General features: G+C 34.5%; 1 protein-coding gene across 11 annotated transcripts in view; it reads left to right on the top strand.

Annotated features, from left to right (window-relative positions):
- The first annotated feature begins 2,477 nt into the window (after positions 1-2,477).
- ZBTB20 (zinc finger and BTB domain containing 20) overlaps positions 2,478-24,958 on the top strand; it is a 797,904-nt gene continuing 775,423 nt past the window's right edge. For all 11 annotated transcript variants that reach the window (XR_009519244.1, XR_009519245.1, XM_060010675.1 and 8 more), the window contains exons 1-2: positions 2,478-2,543; positions 4,518-4,612. The gene's annotated coding sequence lies outside the window, so the exon portion shown is untranslated. The remainder of the gene's footprint in view (positions 2,544-4,517; positions 4,613-24,958) is intronic.

Raw genomic sequence — 24,958 nt, 5'->3', positions numbered from 1 at the left:
AGGATGAGTATTAAGTAGTACTTAGAAAGTGGCTATTATACCTCGTTAAAGTTGTGGAATTAAACTATTTAAACACCTTTGTTAAGTTTTACTGAACTTTCTCATGTGAAGCTGATTATTCTGTATGGAATACTTAAACTACGGTTACTACATCGTGTTGTAGCTAAGATTTATACATAAATTCTAAAATGTTTTGGCTTCCAGATGTAATAGAAATTTGTACACTTTACTGGTCTTCAAATTTGACACCTGATGCAATAATTTTGTGGATTCTAAGACCTTCATACATATATTCTTCAGAAGGTACATCTAATGTTATTTATGAGGTCAAGGCCTTGTACATTTTTTTCCACCAGGGCCTATTTATTTTGCTTAGGTTCTGCCAAAGACCGCTAATCAAAGCCAGGCATTTGTACACTTCCTTGCAAAATACAGCTTTAACAAGAACTCCCCCCAACCCCCATTACCCTAGATATATGATCAGGTTCCTCATTTTCCACCATCCCCAAGGTGATGTCTGATCACCCTGGCCTGTCTTCAGCAAGAATCCTGCTAGGTTGGTTTAGCCAAAATCTCCCTTACCCCTAATGCTTCCTCTTAGCAATTTTCCATCCACTGACCCTCATCTTTTTTCCTTGGCTAAAGTTCCCACTTGCCCACTCTTAATATGAAATTGAGCCCAATCTCTCTACCCCCTGCAAAATTCAATTGCAATGATTCTATCTATACCTACCTCAGTGGTCCTGAATAAAATCTGCGTAACCATCTTTAACAAGTTTCATGAAAAATTTTTTCTTTAAGGCATGCTGTATGTCCCAAGGAAGGCTAGGATAAAAATTAGAGGACTTGAGTCTATTAGAAACTATACATCAAATACATGTCCTATAAAAAAATTGTTTTCAAATTGCAAATCCAGTATATTATTTGTATGCATGGTATTTTTAATAAAGTCCCTTATTTTGTGACAAATTGTTGCTGAGTTCCCCCAATACTGCAACTTTTAACTTTGGCAGTTTTTTTTTTTTTTTTTTTGTATAGTGAAAAGCGATTTTTTTTCTTCCTTCCCCTCTTAGCCCTTTTTAGGAATCCTTTTTAGGAATCCTCCCTGAGCTTCCTGCCGGCTTTAAGCCTCGTCTATTTCCCCCATGCCTGAGTACTGGACCAACACTTGGTAAGAATTTGGCTCTGAGGAGTGCTAGGTTGAGTGACAAATGGATGAGGATGGAGGTTTTATTGAAGCATCTGAACCGCATTTAATTTTCCGTGTTGCTTTATTTGTTCCTTTTAGCCCTCAGGATATTGAATTTTGTGGGCTTGGGTTGGGTCGCTGGTACTTCAGGCGTTTAGTAGTATGAAACAATCTGTTTCTCCCGTTAGAATAATATTCTCATTTATATTAACGGCGGCTTACTCCAAACTGCTTTACATAGCATTTTTCTAAACTTCCTGAACGAACGCATTTTCCCGTTGAGCACTGGCATTGCTTCAGCGGCCTCTGCCGACCTCCTGGCTTGGCAACCTGCACCCCGCTCCACAAGAACCGAGCCTGACCCAGCGTGGCCTTGAGCGCCGCCGCCTCGCCAGACCCTCTCTCCCGCTTTCCCTCCCACCGCCCGGGATCCAGGTTCCCTCCTGCCGCCTCAGCCGTCAGCGACAGCGACACCCTCTCCTCCCCTCCCGCGGCTCCCCGCGCCAGGTCGCCGCGCCAGACAGCGGGTAACCGCCGCCTCCGCTGGGGCATCCCGACTCCATAGGCCTAACGCGCTCCAGACACCTGCCTCTCACTGGCCACCGCCGCTGCCCCTCACCCGGCAGCCCCCTCGGCAATTGGCCCCCGGCCGTCCCTCGTCATCCTCGGCCTCGCCTCGAGTCCCGCCTCCGTCGCCAGGTCATTTAAGTTTATCACAAATAAATAAATAAAGGAGGAAATAGAAATGCGTAGAAAGTAAAAGCAGTTAGGAGGGGGCGGGGGCCTGGAGAAAAAAGGTGGGCGCGGCGGAGGTTAGACAACCAAACCTGATCGTGTCTGTGTTGACCAATCACGACTCACTCTAGTCCGGTCTGACGGGCCCTCTCAACCAATAGCCTCCCACCTCTCGGATCACTGAACAACGAGATATGACTGACCTCTCCAGAGTGGACGAAGGTGCGGCGGAGTGAGGGGGGGGAGCGGAAAGACTGCTGACCAATCGCCTGTTAACAGTTCTCTGAGCGAAGTTTCAATGCTCCAATGGGTGTCTGAGATAGCGGATTGGGCCTCTTCTAGCCCAATCGAAGCTGGTAGAGATGAGGGAAGAGGCAGATGGGGGCGGGGACAGGTGAGGGGAGGAGGAAGAGTGTATTTTGTTTATGGGCGGCAACCTCATGAGGGGCGTCCCATTCTTATTGGCTCACTGAAGCCAAGAGTGGCGTGGGGGCAACCCAATAGCAGGAAAAGATAGAGGGTTCGCGGCGTGAGGCGCCCAATGTGGGCCTTCTGCCGAAGAAGTAGGGGCGGGGGGAAGTTTAGGAGTTGAGGAAAGAAGATTAAAGAGCGCGAGGAGGTAACGCCAAAAACTCTAATTTGTTGTGGGGCGGGCTGGAGGGAGGGGTGTGTGCGTGCTGTGGGGGACGGGGCGTCTGCGAGGCGCTTGGAGTGGGGGGGCGGTGGGACAGGAAAGGAGGGGCGCGGGGTGGGGTTGGGGGAGCGAGTTAGAGTGGCGAGCCCGCGGGCTGTTGGCCGGCCGAGCGCGCGCCCCCTCCCCCGGGTGCCCTCCCCCCGGCGGCCCCTTTCCCCGAGCGCCCCTCCTCGCGCCGGGCGGCGGCGGTGGCCTCGCATGACCCGGCGCGGAGGGAGGGAACGCGGGAGGGTCCTGGGTTCCAGGATCGGGCGGGGCGTCCCGCAGCTGGAAACGTGTCTTCTGCCTTCTTTCTACTCCCCGCGCCTGGAGCTGCCGCTACCAAGAAGAGGAGCTGAGGGGGACTAGCCGGGGCTCAGGAGCTACTAGAGGCGCCCGCTTGTCTTCCGCCCCCTCCCTCCTCGCCCTTCCCCGCTTGCCGTGGCTCTAGCAGTATCTGGAGCGTCTTCAGAGAACTGGGGGGCGGGAGGGGTCCTGGCCCAGAGCCGCTGGACGCCCCTCCAGACGCCGGAGCTACCGGCCGCCGCCTGCTTCGCTGCTACGACTGTAGAGAAGGGGGCATGGGAAGGGAAGACAGCTTTCCTTCTTTCTCTCCTCCTTTGGGCCCCTTTGGAAACATTAAAAAATGTTTACGCTTTTTCCATAGCTGAGAGAAAACGGTTGGAAGCTTTTTGAAAGTTTAAAAGAAATGCACTCTCTTTTACATTGTTTAATGCATTACTGTCCGTGTGGCTTTCTGGTCTTCTCCCACCATACGCCCCACGCCCTGCCCTCCTAAAGCTGTTAGCCTTTTTAAGGATGCTGAAGAGGCAGGAGGCAGGGATTTTCTAAAAGTTGTATTGATAAACACTTGTACAAACATATGCTAGGCACACACATAAACGATAAACATTCGCGAAAAACACAATATGGCGTACAGCTACCCTAACTAGCGCGGTAATCCGCTGATCTCTTAACCCAACCCAGTTGAATGGGGTCAGTAGCAGGATGACAGTTCTCCAGTAAAAATCTGAATGAAGCAGGAAGTAATTTGGAAGCAGCCCGTGGGTAAAGTACTGTCCTCACATCAGCATTGGCCCAAGCTAAGTTGAATTTGTGAATCTTCGAGTCATGTGAAAATTGTCTTAACTGCTTCTTACCATTAAAAATACCAAAATGTTGCTCAAGTGGAATTTTCTCACTGCGTGGTCATGTGTGAATTTCAGCTAAGAAAATTAAGAGACCACTCATTCCCCCAGTGTTTTCAAGCAAGCTCTGTTCTAAAGTTAGTATTTTTGTTGCTATTGAAAGTTTTAAAACATGAATTATAAGGACCGTTTTGTAAATACATTCTCTAGCTTTACACATTGAATAATCCGTTACCATCGACAAATTCATAAATGGTTTACTTTCTTACCTGTTGCTCCTAATCCCATGCACCCTTTGCTATTGACTGGGAATCGTTAAAATACACCGTTCTACCCCATCACATCCCCAGTCCAATTTTGGCTACGATTTGCATTTCTGTATTTCTTGGAAAAGAACAACAGCAAGAACAATTTACATTTTTTTAATGCCCATGTTTGCTCTTTGTCATTCTTAATCAGAATGTATCAAAGTTGATGCACATATAGTGCATGGTAATACCATTCACTGTGCCCTCTTGGAAGTAGTCTTCTCTCAAGGAAGTTTTTGGTATTGTCCTTGAAGAATTGCTGATATTACTCATTGCTTAGCGCTCAAGGTTTAATTCTTAAGGTTGGGGATGTGATTTCCATTGAGCTCAATTTTGGAGGGCTTTAGCCTTGAGCATACATCATGCTCAGACAGTGAGGAGAAGAAAAAAAGTGAGTTTTCTAGAAATATAATTATCTGCTCAGTGAGTCCAGCAGTTGGGTATTTTTGGTTTTGTGATTTCAGATCTCACAGACCAGTGGAATAAAGAACTTTTGCATATGAAGATCAGGTGACAAGTTAACTGGCTACCAGCCTCCAAAGCAATACGCCCTTTCATGGTGAGGTCCCAATTTTAACACACTAAAGAAAGAAGTTTAAGACTAAAAATTGTCAAATTTTATCCATTTTTAGGAAGAACTCTTTATACTTACTTGTTTAGTTCATTTAAGATGCCAGTATTTTGAAATAACTACTATACCAAGAAAATACAGGTATAGTTAATGTGTACATTCGCTACTAGCAACTAGCTACTGAAAGACAATATGAGTTTAAGCGGAGTACTAGAGGAAAGAACAACTTACATGTGAGGGTTGTAATTTTGGTGTGTGTGTGCGTGGAAGGGGAGGAGGGGTATTGTTCAGAATGACTAGTTGATGTGATGCCAGTGTCCTAAGTAAAGTCAGGAAGTTTTTGAGACCCATACATATACAATTGCTCTTGCTGTCAAATTAACACGACTTTGACTACTTGGTATAGGAATAAAATCCAAGGAAAAAGCCATTTTAAATGAATTACTTTTATCTCAGTAGTCAGTCTTCAGAAGACCTTCCAACCAAATTGAAATTCCTAGAAAAAATTGGGTCATTTTAGAAGAACAATAAAAGATACAACTAAGTTCCTATAAAGGATCTAAAATTTATAAACTAATTACAAAGTATTTGAAATATCTTAGAATAAGTGGTAAGAAGAGATTCTTTAAAACATTTGGAATACAGAAGTGGAGCTTGATGGGCTCTGATTTATTCTCTGAAGTGATTTTTTTTTGTCTGAAATGGATTTTTAAATTCATCAAACTGTTCTAGACACTGTTCTAGATACTTGGGATGTAAGAGTGAACAAAAGATAAAATTACCTACCCATGTGGAGTTTACATTCTAATGTCGCATACACTTTGGTTACTTCAGATTGCTAGAAGAAGGTAGTTTTGGATGAAACTTTAAAACCTAGCTGTTTTCTCATTTGGGGGAATATGATTTAAAAAAGCTTAGAGAAGTTCGAGGGGCAGGGAGATTTTACCAATTGCCAATGATAAGGAAGGAAGAGCTTACTGTATTATTTGTACCCTTTGTTATTGTCATGAAATATTCTCCATATGTTTCAGTAGGTCTTTTTAACAGATAGGGGTTTTATTTTTTCGTAATTTTAAGCTTGCCTTTGAAATAAATAAAATGTTATTTTATATTAAAAAAAATTCTGTGTCTTGGAATTTACTGTAAAATTCCTGTGGAGCTTTTGTCTTGTTAGCAAATTGTGGTAAACATAAACTAGAATATCTTAATTTGTTTAGTTAGAATTTGTTTTAAGAATATGTCTGAAAAATCAAGTGCCTAAATCTTTTACAGTTGTGGTTTTACCAAGAGAAGGTGGAAATTTGTAATTAATTTATAGGTGACTTTAAAAAGAGAAAGAGAGGCCTGCAAAAAATGCTTTGTTATTTAAACCTTTCAAACTACAAAAGCATTTGATTGGCACTTCTCTGATTTAATAGACCATTTGTAATGCAAGAGGAACGTTACAGAGTATTTTAGTATTACTTTAATCATTTAGTCTGTAGGTGTAAAAATCCTAGGTTTCTAACTGAAGGAAACTTGGTGCCTGGTTAAGGGAGTATATGATTTTGAAGCAAAGTTTGTTGCTTCAAGTAGTGGGTGTCTCACCTTTCCAAAACCTAGCTCATAGTTCTCAAATAACAAGTTCTTATTTTCGTTATTTTTCTCTATCACAGTGAGTTTTATTTTGTTAGTCAAGTGTGAGTTCAGTTCTTAAGTAGCATGATTTTTTTTTTTTTTTACACACAATCCTCCTACCTACAGTCCTCCCATCCCCTGCTGTAAAGAGCTTGAATCTATATCTACACTAGATCTCTATGCTAATTTGTAGCATAATCAATTCTTCTAGAAAGGGTACATATTAATGCACTTTAGAGAACTTTGAGATTGCCTGTGGCTATTAAGTATAGACCAGGCAGCGTCTGAAAGCTACAAATAGGAAGATTTAGGACAAAAAGCAGAGACTGTAACTAATAGAATATATTGTTTTAGCTGAAATCTTTTTTAAAAAGCAAAGTGGAAGAATGGTTAATAGAATGTTAAAAATTAAGAACTTTTCCTAATTCTAGTAAGGATGGTTGATCAATGTGTCCTTATGTGCATGTAAGTATGTATTTATATATGATCAGTTTTTGAATAAAGACATATTTCATTACTGGATAAATGATTCCAGTCCTGCCTTGTGTTCGTTGACATGGAAGGCATTCAAAGTTCCCAGGTGATTTTGTTTAACATACTCTGTTACTAACCAAACCTTTGCCCCGAGCAACATAGAAATACAAGATAATTAAATCTTTGTAAATTTTGTAATAATTTGGATTAAAATTTATTTTGGGAAGTTTTTTTAAAGCATGATTACTAAGCAGCACATAAAATGAATGAAATCTAAAGTGAAGAGCTGTTAGAACCCTGGATCCACATAATAAGATAGTTGAGAGTTTCAAAAGGGGTATTCATAGAGTAAAAGATAAAATCTTGACATGTCAGATTTCTATAGTAATAAAATAAAGACTAATTAATATTCATATTTTTAGGGTAAGTGTAAGTATGTGTACAGTGCATTTTAAGTCAAAATTTGGGGTGTTATTGGCTAGACACAGTCATTTCTTTGCCAGAGATACTAGACTGTATGAAGGCTAACCATCTGTCAAGTGATGGAGACAAAGAAAGGTTTAATATACTAGCCCAAAATTTCCACAAACTTGTTTTGAATTTTATTGTCATTTTGTTTTGGCCTTCATATTCTGTGTTGAATATGCACTGGGTCAGTCACCCCACTTAGTTTTTCATCCCACTTAGTTTTATGAACAGACTATTCAAGGTTTAGATAAGGTTACTGTCGCAGCTGATGTGATCTAGAGGCAAGATAAAATGTTTTGATTTTGCTTTCATGTAATGATTAAAAACTCACAAGTGGACCACCCATTAGCAGTTATACAAGTGACTTCAAGCACACTTATTTTCACCTACCCATTCTGAATTTTGGGTGTCTTAATTCTTTTGCTTTATATATTCAAGCCTCATAATTCAAACCCATTCCTGAGCTATTTGGGGGGGTGGGGATGGAGGGAAGTAGCAACGGGAATCCAGATTGCCTGTTTTAGGTACAATATGGTGTGATGTGAAATTGAAACAGCAGATTGGTAAGAAACTTTAGTTTCAAACAAATATAAACTAGTTTATTTAGTGAAGTCATACACAAAACAGGAGTCTCTATTGACAAGACAACTTTTTTTTTCCAGTAACTTCCACATCAGGAAGTCACCATGGTTCTTTGGGCCAGCAGACTGTTTCTAAGGCATCATATAAGAAAAAGAAGCCCTAATATTGCTGATTTTAATGATATTCTTAGATGTGGCAGGCCAAGGAATTATTTATAGCAGTGCTAATTATATCAATAAAAATAGCAATATTAATACTGTGAGTGTCAAAATCCATTCTTGACAGTATGAGGTAAACAGAACTATAGTCAAACAAAGCAGCCAGCCTGTCTCTACTGTCAGCTCATGAATATGCACTTCAGGAAAAATATACACACAGTTTAGAGAATTAAGTGTATTGATTTAATCTCTTTTTCAATTACTTTTGACCTTTTTTAAAAAAAGATGTTCTTTATTTTAAATTCAAACAATATTAAAAAGACTTGGATTTTTAGTTTTGAAATTATTGGCAACCATTTTCTTACTGACTGTCATTAGTAAGTTTCTAGAGACTTATTTATTTATATATGGTTAAGTACTTTATAAATTATCAGAAATTCATTTTCTTTGTACCCCCATTTTTGGGACACAAATTACCATCACAAAAGGAACCTCTAACAGTTTACAAAATGAAACAATACAAAACAAAACAAACCCTACCACTACCATACATGTACACACAACCATAAATCTCTGGCTTCCTTTAGGCATTAAAAGAATATCCTTTTCCATGGTTTTGATTTAAGAAAGAGCATAAATTTTCTTTGTAGCTGTTTTTACTTCTAGTCAGTTTTTACAATTTTATGTTATTTTAAACTTATTTTCCTAGGAATATAAAAATCCAGTAAGTAGAAGTCATTAAATCCAATGGTTTTTAGCTTGAGGGGACATCTAACTTATCAGCCAATCCCTCATATGTTTGATTTAATTCTTTCATTTTATTGCACATTGTAAAAATTTTCAGATGTAGAGATTGGAAATATTGTTTTTGGTATAATGTTGCAAGCAACTAGTTGTATGATCTTAAGCATTTCACATAATTTGTTTGGATCTCTGCCTTAGCTTCCTTCACCTTCAGGGTCCCTTTCAGCTCTAATAATATGAGTATCTTTCTTTTGATACTTGAGTCTTTATTTTAGCTTCAGATAATGTGACTGGATGTGATGTGCAGGGGGCACCAGGAAAGAGTATATGTAAAATATTTGACTTTGCTTTTTACTTCCAGTCCTGGATAAAAGTTTCATTTTAATGATACTTGCTTTCAAACATAGCATAGTAGTACAAGAGCCACAATATTAAGTACTGATAATCTTTTATAGTTGGTAACTATAATGTCTATTAGTTTACATAAATTTTTACCAGCTCACCTTTACTCATGTAGATATATTGGTAATAGAATTTATAAACATGATTCTTTGCATTTTACTCTGCATGAAGTTGCTTAACTGGAGAAAGCAGGTAATAATAGAATGAATTAACTCAGAGTTGTTTTCTAATTCTATAAAATATATGGATAGATAGATATATTCGAAGAAAAAGGTAAATTTGGTTTATGTGCCTAATTTTTAAAGCAAAAAATAAATATACTTCGAGTAATCAGGGACCATCTCCATATAGATCTTATAAAACTGGTAATTTTTAACTGCTGCATTTGATTTTTGATCCTACATTATATCCATCCAGGGATAGATTTACATAGGAGGACTGATAAGATAGACAAAGAAAGTTGACTCTGTTTTGATGAAGAATAGTGGGAAGAATCTGAAACAAACTGCATGCAATTTGTGTGTACCTACCTGTAGGTATTTATTTAATGATGACCTCAAAGTTTTCATTTAGAATTTCACTCTCAGTTTCTTTTTAATTGACTCACATTCCTTTTGCTAGTATGAATGGTAGTGAGAGGCTCAAAACCGTCAAATCCTTTACCTATTCACAAATGGAAACAGCTATCTGGAGAAAGCTATATAATCCTTGGTTCCTTCCCCTTCCATACACATATCCATCGTTCTTGATACTGCTCATAACATTTTATAAGTTACCTCATAGACGGAATATACAACAAACACGACAATATATTAGATAATGCTAAGCTTTTGGGAGAAATGGCAAGAAAAATTTTAGATCAACCATAGGGCAAAAAAGGTGGTATGAGTGCTTCAATGCATGCAAATAAGGGGAAAAAAGCATTCTAAGAGATATTTAGAAGGGAAGCTGATTTTAGACTATAAATTAACTGAAACCCAGCATATATACTGAGGAATTAATGTAGACCCTTTTCTAAAGGCATTGGTACCAAAAAGACTGGCAAAATTATTGGTTGTGAGCATAGTGAAAGAAAATAAAATACATTCTGTTCTTGTACTAAACAACAGTAGCCAACATGTATGAGCACTTAACTCTGTACCAGACATTGGTTATATCTGAATTTTTTTCAGTTAATTTCATAATCCTATGAGATAGGCACTTTAATTATGTCATTTTTAAAGATAAGCTAAGCCTCAGAAAGGTTAAGTAACTTATTCAAAGTCACACAGCTAGTGTATAACAGTTGGGAATTAAAACTCAAGTCCAATTCTAGAAAACCTAAACTCTTAATCACCACCTCATCATGCCTCTCTTCTGGGACCATTTTTACTTAGTACCCGCCCTGATTAGTACTGGTAATTTTATTTCAAGAAAGGCATAGTGGATTTGGAGAAGGTTCCAGAGAAAGGCACAAAGTGAAAGAGCTTAAGTGGGAGGAATGGTTGCTATGGTAAAGTTTGTTTTTAAAATTTAACTCTTCAGTCTAGAAGTACAACTTCTATGAGGGAATTTATCTGAAGGTTTTAACAGAGGATGGACTGGGTAGCCACTGCCTGATTTGGTTGGATGGACAACAGTGGAGCTGGGTAACAGATGTCAAAGCAGATGGAGGAAATCATGAGTAGGAGCAGGTCAAAGGGAACTTTAGATACTGGCAGTACAGGGAAGGCAGAGGTCAAAAAGACCGAAATCAAACAGGTTGAGTAACCAAGAATCGGGATCATGCAGAAAAAAAGGGTGAGGCAGAATAGAAACAGAATATACTCAAAACTTTGGTAAATCCTACTGACTTTGGAAGGCCCTAACATTTATTGTTTGTTTTTTGCACCCTTAGATTTGTTTCAGAACCAACAGCTGGCTTAAATAGGGGCCACCTAGAGTCTGGGATACAAAGACTGCTATGGTTTTGGCAAAAAAAACATGATTATCAATACTAACTTAGAATTAGGCAGTAAGTTTAGATGCATTAAAAAGAAATGCAATTTAGCACAGAAACCTATGTGATAAACCTGAGAATAGCTGTCATTTATTGAGTACTTGCTGTGTACCATTCAATTCTGAAATCACTGTTTCTGGGGGGCATTTATAGTACAAGTTACCGTCTGCTGTCCAGTTTTCAAATATAAGAAAACATCTGCTAGCTTTTCTGAGGATTTGATGGGTAAAACAAATTATACCTTAATTTTATTTCATTTCATGTTGTAATGTAGCTTTTGATATCTCCTCTTCCCACATTCATGGAGCCAGGCTCTACCAGGCTTAAGGTGGAATAGAGTGTAGACTTCTCTTGTGTAAACTTTTCCTTCAATTGTCGCTATACTGAAAGAAAGGTTCAGTTTTATTTGATAGGAAAAATGCATTTCTATTAGAGTAATCGGTTCAAATGATCAGCCCAGGTGAAGTCAGTGTACATGAATTTGGATTATATTTATGATTGCCAGCATGAGTTAATGAAAAGGGAATTATATAAGCTTTTAAAGTGATTTTTTGTTATTTCAAATAATTTTAATGACATCAAACCAAATACAAACAGATGTGTATGCCATGTATACATACTCATACCCTTTTTCTACAAGGTATGGAGACTTCAAAAGTTTTTAAGAGATAATATTCATTGTTGAGCTATATTATGTATATAAAGAGAGGTGGGGAAGAGTTGGATTGTCTGAATGGAGTCAAAGAATAATGGAAGAACTATACTATCACTTATGTGTCTTCAGTTTTCCTTATTACAATATCTCTGTTATTTCCTTCAGACTCTTATTTCTAGTGCATTAGGAAATATATTACAATAATCATTTTGTATGTTTCAAATTGATACATCACTAATACAATATACTGTGAAGTTAGAAAGATAACCAGCATTCAGTTTATTCATGACACCTTTCCCCTTTAGGTTTATTGTCACTGGTACTCTTTTGTTCTCGTTCTTTTGACATCTGGTGGTATCTAGTCTTTTTAACAACTATGTTGTTTGCATCCTCCCTTCCCTTCATATATCTGACCCTTAGAGAAATACCTTTGAAAACTCACCCTCTCAATAATCTTTCTTGTTCTAGCAAAGGGTTGAGAACAAGGCAATATTATGTTGAAGGGGTGATTTGAGCTGAAAAGTGAACAGGATTCCAGACCTTTCTGGTTCAGGTATTTCACATAACAGTCTCAACAGTTGTTATAAAGTGAATTGCTAGAGTGTATAAAAGCCAAAAATAAATGGTTGCTGTTTTTCTGTAATTTTGTATTATGCATACCTCTGTTTCTATCTATTATTTGTGTAATGATGAATTTTATTGTGCAGAAAGGGGTGCATTCAGTCTTTGACATTCATCACCCAGGAAAGATAGCATTCAGAATTATACTACACTAAACTGCAGATCCTTAAGGGCAGTACCGTATTTTATTAATCTTTGAAGCCTTGGTGCTTAGCACAGTACCTGGCACACTGGAGGATTCAATGTTCATTAGACTCTTTTGTAGCTGTCCTAGAAAGATTACTTTGTACTTGCTTACCAGGCTGTTCATTCCTTATTTTCTTTTGACTGGTTCAAATTTAGCATTGTTACAATCATTAATACCTATTACAGGGTTTCTCTGTACTTTTCTAAGACCCAGACATTTTTACACATGCTCATGATCTTTTATCCTTTTAGATGCTTAATGAAATTCTGTCATGGCAGAAGTCCCAATAAAAAATTATATTTACCGTGATTCAGAAAAGAAATATATCAGTTATCGCCCATCAGTGGTAAAGCAAATCTACTGCAATCAATTCAGGATATTGTATTGAATAGAGTACACAGAATTACATTACCTAGTGATTCAAGGGTGAAATCCAAATTTCATATCCTATATGATTCCTATCTGGATAGTAGGACAAACAGTCCAGAGTATTTTTTTTTTTGCACTTAATAGATTGTAATGAGATTTTGAGCATTTTATATGAGCTTCCTAATTCTTAAAAAGATAAGTTCATAAAGTCTCACACAATTAAAAAACAGAGCTTTAGATAATTTTACCTTATTATCTAAGTTGTTTAGAAGTCAGTCCAATGAAACACTTTAATGTTATTGACATTATATCCTTAGCTCTTATAGAAAGCAAACACGGTAATTGGGCTATGAACAATATGAAGGGTAATGTCATGTAAACCACTGTGTAGGGTGCATGTTTCTTTCCTGTGTAACAGCTGACATGCTTTTTCATATTTATAAGACCTGCTAGTTAGACAGTGGGAGACTTACATGATCTGCCAAAGTCATAGTTTGTCTCTCTACTAACTGAAGCTATAGCAAATTGATTTGAAGTTGTTTCCAAAAGAAAAGATAATTATGTCCTGGGATAATTAAAACTGGGGTCTCATTAAAGCGTACTTCAAGTGATTAGTAGCTATGGTATATTTTGGAATTTGTATCTAAGAACATAAAGAGAGCATATTGTTGTTTTTGTATATTCAAGAATATGCTTTCTGAGGAAAGTATTGATTCTTGGAAATAATGATAATGAACTCCCAGACAACCCCAGACCCACATACCTCTCCCCTTTCTCAATATTTTTAAAATTAAGGATTCTGAAAACAAGGTGACCTATGTATGGCCATCTTCCCCTTCCCTTCCAATTCCTGAGTGTCTTTCTGAATCAAATTGCTACTGAGATCTGTAAACAATTGCTGTGACACCTTGGGCAGAGAAACACTGCTTTGAAAACTTCTACCATCAATTGGGCAAGCAACTAGAGAATAGTACTGAAGTTCAGGGATAAAGATCAGAAAACAGTAGACATTGTAAAGAAGAGCTTGGGCTTCAGAGGTCTGTGAACCAGTATGGGAGAAAGTTAATATCTGCCTATTTTATGTATCCAAGTTTCCCCAGTAGGCTAAAAAGTCAGAGTAGCTGAATGTGCTGGCTGAGTTTTCTCTGTCCCTGAGGCTGAAAAGAAATTCAGAGATAGGGCAACAGTGATCTACCTCCTCATGCCTTGGCAGGGAACTGGTAGACTGTCTACATTTCTTTTCTCCAAGTGTTATGCTTCTGGCATTTAGGATACTCTAACAACCAGACCAGAGTTCCAGTGAGTTATCAATGAAAAATAACAATCCATCAAAGGGGAGCCAGTAGTGAGGGAGAGAGGAAGATCAGGCAGGAAAATTAGAGTACATACTCCAAGCAACTAGCACTATTGGCAAAAATAAATGAAACCTGAATTTTGAAATATATTAAGAGCACTTAAGGATATTCAAACAAAGAACAAAAAAGAATTTCAGATACTAAGAAAAACATATCTCAATTGAGCGACTCGGTGGAAAAATCGGAGAACATGGTCACTGTTGAAACATGAGTCAGTGAACTGAAAGACCAAGTGCAAGAAATATATCAAAGTACATAGCACAACTAAAACACGGTGAAAATATTGAATAAAAAGGATGAGTCTTGGAGGATAGTTTAGAAATCAAAATGTGAATAATAGGAATTATAGAGGGAGAAATAAGAACAGAAGGAGGAGAGGTATAATTAAATAATAGAAGAAAATTTCTTTGAGTGTAAGAAAAATCAGAGTCTGTGGATTGAAAGGGTTTATTGATTTATGGTCTTGAATGAAAGAAAAGATACAGTTCTGAACTCTAAAAATAAATTGAAACAAACTCCCAAGTAGAAAGAACAAGTTTCTCCTATAAAGAGGAGAAATATCGAAGTATCATAGAACTTCCTATTTGTAACACAGGAAGCAAGAAGATAGTGGAATGACATCTACAAACTGCAAAAGGAAAATTACTACAGTCCAAGAATCTCAATGCCCAGAAAGTTGTCATTTGCCAGCCAAGGTGAAAGAAATACATTTAGGGAAAACCAAGAACTCAGAACATATAATTATTATTCCCCATCCAAGAAAATGCCTGAGGATAGATTATAAGCAAACAACAAATGAACCAGGACAAAGATTTCAAGATGAAAAGGAAAGGAAATAGTGGTAAATAATGAGCATTTGTATATAATTGTGTGTGTTGTGTGTATAATTTCCTTTAAGAGATAAAGATAGATGGCTAGTAAATGTGTAATAAAATAGACAATTTCAGACTTTTGAAATAAAAGGATCATACTTATGTAAAGAAAATTTTTAATGTACTAAAACTGTCTTATCAACACTTAGTTGATGGCAGGAGTAGACAGGAGGAATGTAAAAAAGGAGGAAAATAAGTGGTGGGAGATGAGAGGAGGAAGAAAAGAGGAGAAAAGTGAATGTATCCTAAAGATCTCATTTATTTAGGAGAAAGGGGTGGGGGATAGAACCTCTTGGTGGAGGAAAAATTTGTCTTAGAAAGATAGATACATGAAAAAATATATATATTTATACATCTGTTAATTAGAGTAGAGAAAGGGAAGGTTAGCATGATAAAACATCATGTAGAACTTTCATAGCAGCAAGGAGAAAATACAATGCAGAGCCACTTGATCAAACAAAAAAATACGGAAAAGGGAAATAAGGAAACAATAATGTAAGATTAAAAATAAATATAAGTAATTGGAAGATATACAATTATGCACATTATTCCATTTAATGTAATGGACTAAATTCTCCCATTAAGAAAACAGATGTCAGATTGAATTTTAAAACATAAGGCACTCAAATTATATTACAAGAAAAACACCTGTGTCAAAATTATAAAGAAATGTTGTTTGTAAAATGGTGGACATAAAAGACATCAGGCAAAGGCAAACAAAAGGAAAACAGAGAAACATGAGTGACAGCATTGATATCAAAAAGGGGCACTGTAATGATGAAAGGCATAGTTTATGAAGAGAATAACCACATAACTCTGTATACAGCAGGCTTATTTATAGTAGATAAGTATGTTAAGTAAAAACTATTGGAAAAGTCTAGACAGCTCTGTTAAACACATGCAAACAATGACTAAGAGAAATGGAATACTATAACTCAGAAGCAATATATTTGTAGAATCTGATATTCTTGAAATATTTTTAAACATCTCTGTGCTTGGCCGCAAAGAAAACTTTATAAATTTTAGAAAGCAGAGATTTTGCAGGCACATCCTCTGATTATAATCTAGTATAATTAGAATTTAAGAAGTTTTTCTAAAAGGTGACAAAAATTATTAATTATTTAGAAATTAAAGAGAACACTCCTAGATAACTCTTGGATAAAGAGGAAGTCATTTGGAAAACAATGAAAAAGAGAATATTTTATGTAAAAACCTATTGAAAACAGGTAAAGAGATTGTCGGAGTAGAGTTGATAGCCTTAAAGGCCTTCATTATTAAGATGGAAAATAAAGGATTATCTAGTAACTTTAAGAAATTAGAATAAACACTAATATAAGAGAGAATAAAAGGAAATTAATTTTTTAAAATATGAAATTAATGAAGGAAAACAAAATGTAATAAAAAATCAGTCTAAAAGCTGGCTCTTTCAAAAGACTTAATATAATACATAAACTCCTTGGGAAGGTGAAAAAGCAAAAAAGAAAATGAGGCCAGTAATTCCACTCTGAAGTGGAAGAGAGTTGAAAGCATATGTTCACTTAAAACTTGTACACAAATGTTCATAGCAGCAATATTCATTATAGCCAAAAAGTGGAATAAACTCAAATCAAAGAAGCTCTCCATCAACTAATAAATGGATAAATAAAAATGTGGTGTATGCATACAATAGAGTATTACTCAGCCATGAAAAGAAATGACGTACTGATACATGCTACAACATGGATGAAACATGAAAACACTATGCTAAGTGAAAGATGTCAGACACAAAAGGCCACATGTTATAAGATTCCATTTATGTGAGATGTCCAAAATAGGCAAATCCATAGGGACAGAAAGTAGATTAGTGGCTGTCAGTGCTGGAGGAAGGGAAGATGGGGAGCGACTGTTTAATGGGTATAGGATTTCCTTGTTCTGGAACTAGATAGTTGGTGATGTTTATACAACCTTTTGACTGTACTAAAAGCAACCACAGTATACTCTAAAATGGTTAAAATGGTGAAGTTTATGTTATATGAATTTTATGCTAATAATAATAAAGTTTACAAACAAGAAATTGAGCAAAAATAGATACTAGTTAGGGAAGAAAACGTTGACAAAACTGTAAGGTAAAAAAAGAAATCTAATGCAACTCTCTGGAAATAAATTTGACACCCCTGAGAAACAGAACATCATATGGTCAAATGCAAATTATAAATATCGGCCTAAGAAGAAGTAGAAAACGGTTACCTATTAGTACTGAAGAAATTAGAAAGCTAACCACATGTGATCGCTTAAACTTAAAGAAATAACTAATTCTGATATAATTTAAATTATGCTAGGCCATTGAAAAATAATGAAATATTTTCTAATTTCATTTAATATCTAACTCTGATAAAAATTGTACAGACATAAATTATAGTTCAATCTCACTTATGAAAGAAATGCAAAATTTCTATATAAAATGCAGATTAGCAAATAGTATCAGCATGAATTAAAAGAGTAATATACTAGGACCTAGAATTTTCCTTTTTTCTTTTTAAGTAGGAATTCAAGCATGATTCAACAACAGGAAATATATCAGTATTGTTCATTACATCACCAAATTAAAGGGAAAAATTATACATTCATCTTCAATAAGATTGCTTAAATATAATATTTTCATTCACAGCCAACAGAAAATATAACCTGAAATAGTTAAATCTTAAAAATTCAATTAATATCAGATACTAGACAAGTAATTATTTATCACAATTATTTAACATTGAGTAGGGAGCGTCAGCAAATATAATAGTCAAAGATATAAATAACACTAACATTTGTAGAGACTAACTTAACATGTCTTTTGGCTGATATCAGACCTAAAAATTTTAGAACTCTAATTTAAAAATCTAGAAAAATTAGTAAGATAAATTAAAAAGGTAGTTGGATAGAAAATAATTAGATGAAAATTGATAACTTTTCTCTGGAAGTAATAGGCATCTAGGAACCATTTTTCCCAACAGGAAAAAATTATTTAATTTTCCATAGAAACACAAATTATAAAATGCTTATTAATAAAATTACCAAGAATAATATAGGACCTGTATGTAAAAAAGAGGTACTATTTAAAGACATAAAACAAGATATGATTAAAGGATGCACAAACTATGTTTTTGTATGGGAAAACAATAGCAAAATGTTAATTTTCCCAAAGTTAATACATTTATTTAATACAATTCCAATTAAATTTTTAGCAGGGATTTTTTTTTTTCTTTTTTGAGCTAGACAATGTTATTTTTAAATTACATAGAAGATTAAGTGCTAAAAAAAGGCAAGAAAATATGAAAAAGAACAGTGAAGAGGGATTTGCATTATACATAGTAGAACATATTACAAAGCCAGATAATCAAAACAATATGGTAATAGCATAGGAATAGACAAATAGATCCATTAAATAGATTAGAGAATCCTGAAACAGGTGACAATTTAGTTTGAAAATCATGAATCATTTAATTAATAGAATTGGCATAAAAGATTATTTTGTGGGAAAAAATGGAAGTATATTGTCATTTCGCACATTATACAAAAATCATGTAAGATGAAATGCTTAAATGAAAACAAAACAAAAAACTTGCCAAAAAAATCTAGGAGACTATTTATAAAATTTTTTAAGAGTAGTGAAAATGCAAAAAATTTAAAATGACTTAACATTGTTGATTGCATAAAAATAAAAAGATCTTTTATATAAAAATAAAAGTTATTAGAAAAATGTAGATTTGGAAAAGTATTTATAATTTTACTTTTATTAACATGAAAGGTTAATATCCAAGAGCTCTTAGACAATGCTAAGAAAAAAGTTATGAAACAACCCAATGTAAATGGAAAAGATAATTCACAGTAAAGCAAATTCTATTGGTTAACATAAGAGAAGATGCTCAAATTCACTAGGGAAATTCAAGTATACGTAACAGTGATGTAATGTGTCTTAGCATTTAAAATTTCTGTTAGTCTGATGGGTTTAATATTTATTGCCAGTGGTGATGTGGCAAAAAGGGACTCTTGTTACTGGTGCAAATGTGCTATGCTTTAACTTTTTTGAAATGCAGTCTGGTAACACCTATTATATCCTTTGATTGAACAATTTTATTCTTGGGAATATATCCCATAGAAATACAAGTATTGATATTTAAGGGCATATGTATTTTTTGGTTTCAAAGTTGTTACAGCTTTTTTGTAGTAGTAAAACTGCGGGGGGGGGGAGTAATAACATTAATAAGATAATGCTAATAAATAATGGAAATTCATACCATGGATTGTAATGCAGTTATTAAAAGGTGTGAATTAAAGATATCTCAGGTGATCTGGAGGAATTTCTGGAGTTATTGATAGTGAGAAGAGCAAGTTATAGAAAAGTGTGTGTTGATGTTACATTCTTATAAAATAATGACCAAAATCCCTGAATATGTATTTTATATGTAAATATCTATATGTGTATATCTGCTTCATAGTAGAGTTATTTATTTGCAAAGGGAGAATATGGAAGGGTGCATACTATGTTGTGAAAATGGATTGCTTTGAATGGGAGGAAATATAGAGGGAGAGAAGCAGAGAGCCAAGCAATAAAAGGAAAAGAAAAATTGCACTAAAAACATGTTCAAAATCCTACTTATGCTTTTTAATAAAATTAAGTACATTTGGCTGTATATGTATTAAGAAGTCAAATTAAAGTGTTTAAAAATATTATGGCTACTTTTGATGGTAATGATTTCATATTTTTCAATATTGGTACCAAGGAATTTTTTATTCCTTTACATTTGCTATTTATTTAATTTTGTATCACATGCTACTAGGAATTTCTACATGTTCTAAAAAATCCTTAGATAATTGTCTAGCATTTCAGGCCAAATAAACTTAATAATTTATAGTTTGAGATCAAATCAAATTACATGGATCATTCCCATGTCAGGGCTGACATGCAGCTGATATCCCTTAGTAAAAGTTAGGTGGTATGTTTCACTTTGTTCAGTGTTCATTTTCTTTGATTGGTACCTTCTGTGTCAGTTATAAAATATTTCTAATATTACCCCTGTCACTTCACAAATTAATTATAACAACAATAATGAATGAATGGAAGAATTGCACATAGAAATTGCTTAATAAATAAATACTTGCTGATTGACATAATAGATTTTAAGTACAGTAATGATTTTACCAAGGTAATAAAATGTAGAAATGAAAGCATTTAAGGATGTTTAAAAATAAGACTAGAAGTCATGATTTCAGGCAAATCATTTGACTCCTGTGTCTCAGAATCTTAATCTTTAAAATAGTGTATTTTCATCACTTATTTCACACAGTCTTTGAGGATCAAGTGAAATAATAAATGTTTAAGTGCTTTGAAAAACATAATTCATTGTGCAAAGAATGATGATGATAATAAAAATCTGAAGGCAGCCATTTTTTACACTTAATGGACATATATTTTGTATATATACACATATATGTATTTCAAGTTACATGTTTGATATTAAGCCTCTTGACATATCAGTAATAGAATGTATTACTGATGAAGCTATCAAAGCCTCAAATGGACAAAACTGGGATCTATGGAAGGTGTGAATACATTTAATTGCTTAAAGTTTAAAATGAGTCTCCAGAATTTCTTTGTTTTGCTGGTCATTGAGGAAAATTCTTTATTTAGGTATATCTCCTGATGTCCTCTGTTCTAGTATAGAGATATTAATGTTTTGTGGGAAGTCTGGGCCTTCATCTCATCTGGACATGATAATAATGTTGTGTTGTGTTTTGACTTAATAAATGGCCTTGGACAGCTAAACACAGTGGTGTAATCTGTTGTTATATTTCATTAGAAATCCTCTACTTGTAATTTATAGCTGCAGTTAATAGTGACTATAGCATGAATACTTTAAATAGTAAAATCTTTATCATCTTTTAGTAACCAGACACCAGATGTGCCATTGGCAGATTTTGGGTGTGTGTGCGACTATCAAGAAATACATACATTATGATTTGTTGGTTGAAACTAAGACTACAAAAGAGTAAAAACATTTACAATATTTTATTAAAGAAACAGTTATAATCTTAATACTATAGAGACTATACTATACTATTAAAGGTACCTAGATTCTGTTTTGAAAAAATGGAATGGATGGACTTGTTTCTCTAAGTCTCAATAAATTATACCTGACTCTTTCCAAGAATACATTCTCATTTTAAAATTTTCTTGCCCCAATAATTTGACTTTGACTTTTGCATAAATATTCTCGCTATTTCACTAGTCTAATTTCCTTCAGTTAGTTTCTCTGCTATTCTTCCAGTAGTGGAGACAATGTATAAGAAAGTTGAAAAGATAGATCTTAAAAGACATCAATCTTTCTCTGCATTTCTTTAAATAGACCTTATTCAAGGCTAGTAGTAAAAACTACCTGAATTAGTTCTTTTTGATATCTTATATTTCACTTAATGAAGTCATTCTAATCAATATATTTGCATTTTCTATTTGCATTTTGATTATCTTATCAAATATGAAATTAGCAGCAATTGTGACATATATTTTTAAAAATATCTCTTCACTTTTGTCTAGCAATACTAGTGTTACTAGAGCAGAAAGAGTTTTTAGAATACTCTTTATGCATACTTAGATGTATATGTCATTGCCAGTCATCTTTTAATTCTGTTCTTCTCTGTCTCCATTCAAGAAAATTTCTAACCACCAAAGATTACTCGCCCAAATGCAAGTTGCAGTTTGATAGGAAGTTGCAAGGAAATCTTCAAGTAATCTGTTAATCTCAGTCTTAAGAAACCAAAGTGATCATCTCTTAATTCTTTATTCTAAATTAAATTTTTTTATTGGAGTATAGTTGATTTACACTGTTGTGTTAGTTTCTGCTGTACAGCAAAGTGAGTCAGTTATACATATACATATATCCACCCTTTTTTAGACTCTGTTCCCATATAGGTCATTACAGAGTATTGAATATCATACCTTAATTCTTAATTCTTAATATTCTTTCAGTTTCTTTCTCAGGAAAGAAGTTTCTTTCACTTCTAAGTAAATCCTGAATCCCAGTATCTTTTGTCAGTATCTTCCTCTTCATTTTGGAATGGACTGAAACAAAATCATCATTTCTTTTTTTTAAAAAATTGAAGTATAGTTGACTTACAGTGTTCTGTTAGTTTCAGGTGTACAGCAAAGTGATTCAGTTATACACACACACATATATTCAATATATAAATGTATAATTTTTTTCATATTCTTTTCCATTATGGGTTATTAATACTTCCCTGTGCTATACAGTAGGTCCTTGTTGTTTATCTATTTTACATATAGTAGTGTGTAGCTGTTAATCCCAAACTCCTAATTTGTCCCTCCTTCCTTTCCCCTTTGCTAACCATAAATTTGTTTTCTATGTCTGTGAGTCTGTTTTGTAAATAAGTTATTTTGTATCATTTTTTTAGATCCCACATATAAGTGATACCAAATCATTATTTCTTAACACTGTAATCAGCTTTCCAAAATATGGCACCTATTATCCCATTCAGTGGTCAGGTTAGTTTACTTAGTTTATCTTTCCAAGTGTCTGAATTTCTTGAATCACTGATGCTCAGTCTTAAAACCACGGTTGTTTTCATTTTTTCTATTTTTTTTTAAATTAAGTTTTAACTTGACCAAATAAAAATGCTTATTTGTTTAAACTTCTACATTTAAGGCTTTATATTTATTATTGCCTTAAACAGTATAAATCTTTTTAGCATCCCTTGGACCTCTTGTTTGGAAATCAGTGGATCGTATAGATTACGGTCTGTGAAATCAGCAACATCCATATCACCTGGGAGCTTAGAAAGCAGAATCTCAAACCCCATCCCAGACCTAATGAATCATCATCTTTATTTTAATAAGGTTGCAAGTCATTCATACATACATTAAAATTTGAGAAACACTGCTAAAGAATTTGCCATTTAAAAAAAATTGACTTCAGGTGCACAGAATTGGTTAATTATGATATGGTTCATAATCATTGTACAATTTATTATCCTCTTTTGTTTTTATTCTTTCATTTGTTCTTTTTAATCAAAATAAATACCTGTAAACCCAAGACCCAACCAAAGAATTAGAACATTAACAATAATTTACATCTATCTATATGTTCTTCTCCTACTCTTATCAACACTCCCCTAACCAGAGGTAGCCAGCATTCTGAATTTTGTGTTTATTATTCCATTATTTTTTCAAAAAATAATATATATAGCTATACCACTTATAAATGTGTGACTAAATAATATATTAATATAATACTGTGTCTCCTAGAATATGCTTTTTTTTTGCTCTCAACATTGTTATTAAGATTCATCCATGTTTTTGTAAGTAACTGTAATTCACACCATTTATTTTTAATTTTGTATTATCTTCATAACATCATCACAGTATATTATTTCTCCTGTTAACGGACATTTGGGTTATTTCCTACTTTTTGCTAATACAAATAGTGCTGGTATAAACATTCTTGTATATGTCTCTTGGTGACATTTGCAATATACTCTTTTCAGAATATACTGAGTTTGGAATTGCTGAATCATAGGGTATGTAAATGCTCAGTTTTGCAAGAGATTGTCAAATTATTTTTCCAAAATGGCATTACCCATTTACACTCTCACCAACAATGTGTGAAATATATCTGTAGATCCTTATTCTCTTTAAAATGTGGTATTGTCAGATTTATTAATTTTTGCTACCTGAATGGATAAGAAAATATCTCATTGTGGTCTTGATTTGCATTTTCTTGTTTACCAAAACTGTGAACATGTATGTATGTGTGTTTTCTCTTCTGTAAAATAGTGTTCCTGTCCTTTGCCCATTTTCTTCTTTTAATTTTTTATGGATCTTTTCTATGGATTTGCATGAGTTCTTTATATATTCTAGATACTAATTTTATTTCTTCTTCTGCTTTGTAGCTTATCATTTCATTACCTGTAGGGTATTCTAATGAAAAGAAAATTTTTAATTTTTATATGGTCATACTTATCATTATTTTCTTTTACTGTTAGTGCTTTTTCTATCTTCTTTTACTAAGTCCTACTCTGGAATTGATTTTTGTATGTTATGTAGAGATTAAAGTTTAAGTTGCTTTCTAAAGGGATACACAATTTTCCAGCTCTGTTTAATTTATATTCTTGTCTTTCCTCAGTGATTTGCCTTGCCACCTCTCATATAGCAAGAGTCCATATAAATGAGGGTCTGTTTATAGACTGTCTTTTCTGTGATCTTGGTTTATTTGACTATCCCTATGCCAACAGCACATTTTCTTAATTACTAGAGCTTTATATTATAATATGTCCTTATGTGTGGTGGGGAGAGTCTCCCAGAATTCATCTTTTTAGTTCTACCTTTTCCTTAAATGTCAACCTCCCCCCACCCAGCTAAATTTTAATTTAGAACCTATATGCTTCATTCTTTATGTATAAAACCTAGTTATCAATACATTTTTTTAATATCTTCAAGTTTATCCAAAGCATTTCTTACAGTAACTGCTTATTTTGGCTTACAGTTTGTTAATGATGCCAGCCTATGAAACTTAAAAGCAAAAAACCAACAAAATGTAATGCCAGTCTTATAATATTCAAACTAATCCAATTTGAATACCACTCCAGATTCAATTATTTATTTTAAGATTCCAAGTTGATATCATAGTTTCTTAATTTAACAAAATATAAAAAGTATATACTATTCACTTAACATTGCTTTTAGCAGTTTTTTATGAATCTAAATATAAATTACCCCATGGAATCACATCCATTCAGGGATTATTATTATCAATTTTAGCTGTCTTTAATATCACTAAATGCCAGACAGTGTTTAAGTACTTAACATTTTTT

The sequence above is a fragment of the Delphinus delphis genome, chromosome 4 (assembly GCF_949987515.2).
Source record: "Delphinus delphis chromosome 4, mDelDel1.2, whole genome shotgun sequence".
Classification (NCBI taxonomy): Eukaryota; Metazoa; Chordata; class Mammalia; order Artiodactyla; family Delphinidae; genus Delphinus; species Delphinus delphis.
Note: the sequence above shows the minus strand (reverse complement) of the source record. Positions and strands in the feature narration are given on the sequence as shown.